Raw genomic sequence first — 6,724 nt, 5'->3', positions numbered from 1 at the left:
TTGGACGAGAACCTCCTCCCCTTAACTAGGTCACTGAAGATGGGTCATGGATGAGCCTTTAACATGACAAAGACGCAAAACATATTGCCAAGACAACCAAAAGTGGCTTAAGGAGAAGCACATTAAATGTCCTAGCCAGTCTCTAGACCCTAGTCCTATAGAACCTCTGTGAAGGAGGCTAAAACTCCAATTTGCTGAGCGACAGCCAAGAAACCTTAAAGATTGACAGAGGAGTGGACTAAATGTATCCGGACACATGTGCAAACCTGGTGACCAACTATCAGAAATGTCTGACCTCTGTGCTTGCCAACAAGGGTTTCTCCACAAAGTACAAAGTTATGTTTTGCTTGGGGATCAAATACTTATTTCACTGACTGAAATGCAAATCAATTTATAACCTTTATATAACATTTTTTCCCCCTGATTTTTTTTAAATATTCTGTGTCTATCAGTTAAAATAAACCCACCATAAAAATTATAGACCCTTCATTTGTTTGTAAGTAGGCAAACTTACAAAATCAGCAGGGGATCAAATACTTATTTCCCTCACTGTAATATGGACTAGACAAACATGCCAGTTTCATGAACTTCTGATGCTTAGGGCGCTAATAGCATTTTTTTATTATCAGCCATTTTCATATCAATCAGATAAAAGGGCACACCACTAGAGGAAACCTAAGAATAACAAATCTATTTAGATCACAATTTAAAGACTATGAAAATGGTTAAATAGATTGACTTGTAGTAAAATATGCATTGCAAATAAATGTAGTATAGTTTCATAAAGTTTAATAAAGCCCAATATCAAAGGATCTACTCTTTGCTACAATATTTAAGCAAAAAAATTATAAACTCAAAGACATGAGAACACATTTAGTACCCAAAGAGGGTAAATGAAACCATGCCGTTTAACTTGTTGTTAATATTTACTTTCTTTTTGATAGCTTCCTTTGATAGCTTTTCTATGAAAAACTGCAGAGTAACAAGGCTACAATAAACTTACCTCTGTTGCAATCCGTTCATGGACTCTGGACTAAGCAACCGCCGCCTCTTTGGTTGAGAAGCTCCTTCACTGCTTTGGTTAACCAGAGAATGGAGAGAATTTCTGCAAAGGATTAAGAAAATGTATGACTAATAACAATAATAATGATAACAAATTCAAAAGAAGGAATACAGCTGCTACCTGATCTTCTGTATGTCCTGCTGGAACTGCTGGATGCTCCCTTAATGTGGACTGAATCTATGTCCTTCTTCTGGAGTTTGGCATAGAGGATGTCCACGTGTGGCATGATGTTGTGGAAAAGTTGCAGAAAAAAACTTGTGGACCTCTTCATTGTGCCTTCTAATGCAATCTGTAGCCTTCTCTAGCTGTTCAGCAATGCTGAGCTTCCAAAAAACTGGCTCATAGCATTGTCAAGATGGCTGCGGCTACTTTCGATGTCGCTTGCATTATCAGAGAGATGTTTTATTCGCAAACCGCTGTTGTTGTGGTGTTCGCGACCTTTTTTCCTTCCCGATACCGATTCGATACCTGGGCTCAGGGTATCAGCCGATACCGGTACTGATCCGATACCAGGGTGTGTATTGTATACAGCTGTATATACTAGCCCTGTGTGAATTGATATAATTATTTTATGGTGTGCTTTAGACTTTCTCTTAATAAAACATGAACAAATACATACAGTAAATTAGAGAGTATTTTTATTATCTGACAGACATTTGACAGAATATTATTTATTTTTCTTAAGTCGCAGTTTTACTGGCTGGTTGGTCACTCTGAAATACTGCCAAACAGCGCTAGCACTGGGGATGGCATTTTTCAATAATTTCATATTAGAATATTTGGCTCATAAAAAACGAATATTCGTTTATTTAAATTAAGTGAAAAAATAGTAATTTGTTTCGTTTTTATTTAGTCACAATTTCACATCAAGCTTATAACTATCATTAAATATTCATAATGCACTAATATTAGATCCTGTATATAGGGTTTTTAATGTTGAAAAGATTAGCAACGTTGGAAAAATAGAAAAATACATAAAAACGCATTTAAACCTGCGCAAGCGAAATCATACAAAAACCCAAACATACAAAACAAAACGCAATTGAAAGTCTGTGATATATGGTTATCTTGTTTATTTTGTTTAACTGTTCTTGATAAGAAAAACAAGCATAATACAGTAGGTCTATTTTACTCTGTTGAAAGTCTGTTCAACAAGCCGACAGTTTACAAGCCGACAGCGGAGAATGTGAATAATGCGTTGCGTTGTCTTCTCTAACTCCCGGTAACAAAACCCAGATCTGACAAGAATATCTGGCTTTATTGTTTATAATGTTGATAATAAATAAAGTAAACAGGCTTCTTGATACCTCCATACCGACTGTTAATTGATCCTAAAAACAAAGACGGAGCCATTTTAGTGCTTGTTGTTTATTACGTGACCGGCATTTGAGGAAGAAGACTAATTCTGCTGATCACCACCGCAAATATTGTTTTCTTTGTCGTTTCATGGTCAGTGTCTGTCTTGTTTAGCTTTGCATTCATTAACATCAATAAGTAAATTCAACTAACCTAACTAAAGAATTTCAAGCGTTTTAAAACAAACACCCGTGCGGATTATTTACAGGCTATAACTTGAAGGCGACGACCCTGAAGTTCTTAGGAGGAAAATGCAGGCTTTAGGTATGGAGAAAGGTACCAGTCTTATGCTAAGGCCAAATTTATTAACATTAGTTGCAGTGAAATTACATTTTAATGTTTAAGTTATTGAAATCAGCATTAGTTAGCCCAACATATTTCTAACGAAAAACAACCGCTCCGAAAAGTATGGTTAATAAATAATGATCTTCTATTTAATATTACGTGGGTATTTTTATACCATATATACAGTGAGGGAAATAAGTATTTGATCCCCTGCTGATTTTGTAAGTTTGCCTACTTACAAACAAATGAAGGGTCTATAATTTTTATGGTGGGTTTATTTTAACTGATAGACACAGAATATTAAAAAAATCAGGGGAAAAAATGTTATATAAAGGTTATAAATTGATTTGCATTTCAGTCAGTGAAATAAGTATTTGATCCCCTACCAACTAGCAAGAATTCTGGCTCCACAGATTGGTTATGTGCCTATATGGACCACAGATTAGTCCTGTCACTTTAAGAAAGTACTCCTAAATCAGCTTGTTATGTATATAAAAGATGCCTGCCAACAGAATCTGTATCTTCCAGTTCAACCTCTCCAACACCATGGTCCAGACCAAATAGGTTTTAAAGGATGTCAGCGACAAGATTGGAGACCTGCACAAACCTTGAATAGGCTACAGACAGAAGCTTGGTGAGAAGGAGACAACTGTTGGTGTGATTATTTGGAAATAGAAGATATAAAAATAACTATCAAATGCCCTTGTTCTGGAGCTCCCTGCAATATTTCCCCAATGGGGTAAAGATGATCATGAGAAATGTTAAAGATCAGCCCAGAACTACACGGAAGAAGCCTGTTAATGATTTCAAGACAGTTGGGAACACAGTTAGCAAGCAAAACATTGGTAACACATTGGTAACACGCTATGCCACAGTAGACTGAAATCCTGAAGCACCCGCAAGGTCCTCCTGCCCAAGAAGGCCCGCCTGGCTCGTCTTAAGTTTGACAATGAACATAAAAATGATTCAGAAAAGGCTTTGGCGAAAGTGCTGGCACTGCTGTGAGACCAAAATGGACTCCTGTGTTTGGAGGGAGAGAAATGCTGACTATGAGCCCAAGAACATCATGTCTACAGAGAAGCACAGTGTTGGAAACATTCTGCTTTAGGGCTTTTTCTCTGCTACAGGTATACAGGATGACTTCACCGCATTGAGGGGCTGAGGGACGGGCCCATGTACCGTAAAATCTTGGACGAGAACCTCCTCCCCTTAACTAGGTCACTGAAGATGGGTCATGGATGAGCCTTTAACATGACAAAGACGCAAAACATATTGCCAAGACAACCAAATAGTGCTTAAGGAGAAGCACATTAAATGTCCTAGCCAGTCTCTAGACCCTAGTCCTATAGAACTTCTGTGAAGGAGGCTAAAACTCCAATTTGCTGAGCGACAGCCAAGAAACCTTAAAGATTGACAGAGGAGGGACTAAATGTATCCGGACAATGTGCAAACCTGGTGACCAACTATCAGAAATGTCTGACCTCTGTGCTTGCCAACAAGGGTTTCTCCACAAAGTACAAAGTTATGTTTTGCTTGGGGATCAAATACTTATTTCATTGACTGAAATGCAAATCAATTTATAACCTTTATATAACATTTTTTTCCCCTGATTTTTTTAAATATTCTGTGTCTATCAGTTAAAATAAACCCACCATAAAAATTATAGACCCTTCATTTGTTTGTAAGTAGGCAAACTTACAAAATCAGCAGGGGATCAAATACTTATTTCCCTCACTGTATAATAGTAGTAATTTATAACTAAGCAATTCATATGGCCTCGATCTTTTTGGTAGAAACGAATGGATGCACTAAGATTCTGGTATGATGACGAGTAATATGATGGATGAGAGACAATATAACAAAAGTTCTAACCTGGTCGACTGCGAAATTTTAAAGACATGAATAATTCAGTCTCATAAAGATCGTATGTGATTGTCAACTTGAGCACGTTCAGTCTTATTTCAACTCCAAAGCTCCGTCATGTAGCACAGTCAGTTTCCAACAAAGTTGTGAATTCAAAAGGTATCTGGTCCTCCAATTGATATTCCATCTACGCAGGATGTCTAGGATCGGCTGCCATTCCTGAATACGCTTTCTTTGATAACAGCATAAATAGCCCAAAATGTATCATGATCTGCCATGGATCGCATCATGGTAGCCAAGTTTTCTATCAAGCGGAGCTCGGCTGTAAGACAGGAGATTCCTTGATGGAAGCGCTAGCAACTTTGCAGGTTTATTGGTCTTCGTCTCTTCTATCTGTCCGCCAGCTGGAATTCTTGTGAAACAGCGATGCGTTGGGATTTCGTGCGGTCAGAGCGTGGTGGGCGGATCGATCCTGAAGTATCGATACTTTCGATACTGAGGTTGTATCGAAAAGGATCGATCGTAACATAAAAATATCGATACTAATGTGTTTTTAGTTTTTACTACTGATTTTATTTATTTACTAATGTAGCTAATAATTGTACAATGAAGAAAAACTATTTCCCATACACCTATGCACACGTTGCTCCTCCCTGCCCTGCTGTGTTTTGTAGTCCGCTATCACGTGACTCAGCAGCGCCAAGCGCGCAGACGCTGCTGCAGCCAGCGAAAAGAAGAGGAGCGACGTGTGGAGTTTTTCAACACTGCGAGCTGCGATGTATGGCAGTGGGCCTTTGCGGGTAAAAAGCCAAAGATTGAAAGTACTTTATTGTTTCAGACACAAAGTAAATAAAGTGCTTAAATAATAGTGTGCACTTTGTTTATAAATTCACTTAAAAAAGTGTAATGAAAGGGAAACGTTAATTTGTTCTATTATTTTGTCTAAACATAACACTGAACAAAAACGGAAAAGCAGTTTTAAAATCTTTGTTCTTGAGTAATAATTTTGTGCATTTTGTTTTTTTTAAAGCTAGAGAAGTAGTACTGGGATAACGAGAAATTGTTTTGCTATATATCGTTTTTCTGTTCTGTTAATCTGTTATTGTTACTATTTTCCAGTAATAATTTGGTGCAAAGTTCATGTTTGCAAATTTGATTACAGGAATAACTAACTAAATAAATAGATTTATTTGGTTTAAATCATGTCCAGTGTTTTAACATCTACATGATAAATTAGCCTACAGGCACATTAAGAGCACAAATCACAAAATATTTTAGTAGTCATGAAAATGTATTCAGATTTAGCATATTAAAAATGCATTCATCTGATAAAGCATGACATTTCATTTTCAGGAAAGTAAATGTAAATTCAAGTGAATGCTTTTTAAAAGTAAAAAGTATTGGTATCGGTATCGAAATCGGCAATACTGGCCCTGCATTTACTTGGTATCGGATCGATACTAAATTTTACAGTATCGCCCACCACTATTGCAAATGTTTCTCGAACACACCTCCTCGTCTGCCATTGGTCGACAGACGGATGACGCTGTGTCGGGCTGCTCAAACAAACGCAGCACTGTTTTGNGAGCACAAATCACAAAATATTTTAGTAGTCATGAAAATGTATTCAGATTTAGCATATTAATGATGCATTCATCTGATAAAGCATGACATTTCATTTTCAGGAAAGTAAATGTAAATTCAAGTGAATGCTTTTTAAAAGTAAAAAGTATTGGTATCGGTATCGAAATCGGCAATACTGGCCCTGCATTTACTTGGTATCGGATCGATACTAAATTTTACAGTATCGCCCACCACTACCAAGCTCCTTGAGCGGTAATGAGAGGCGTTAAGAACGGTCCAATCACATGAGGCCAAAAATATAAAAATAATATTGATTCGCTTACAACAAAAGTGGAACGATTTGAAACAAGCCAATTAGAGCTCAGCCTCAAATCACATGCTTTTCAAAAATGTACGTGCCTACATACACACTCGTTTGTCCGGCGCCCCGCACACACGTATGAACAAAATACAATTTAGATTTTTTAATAAATGATAATATGACTAACGGTGGAATAGTACGACTAAATTATTTTATTACGTTATTAATTTGCGATATATAGTATACTTATTGTTGGCATATTAAAGTAGCTT

This window comes from Triplophysa rosa, linkage group LG11, assembly GCF_024868665.1.
Source record: "Triplophysa rosa linkage group LG11, Trosa_1v2, whole genome shotgun sequence".
Classification (NCBI taxonomy): Eukaryota; Metazoa; Chordata; class Actinopteri; order Cypriniformes; family Nemacheilidae; genus Triplophysa; species Triplophysa rosa.
Note: the sequence above shows the minus strand (reverse complement) of the source record.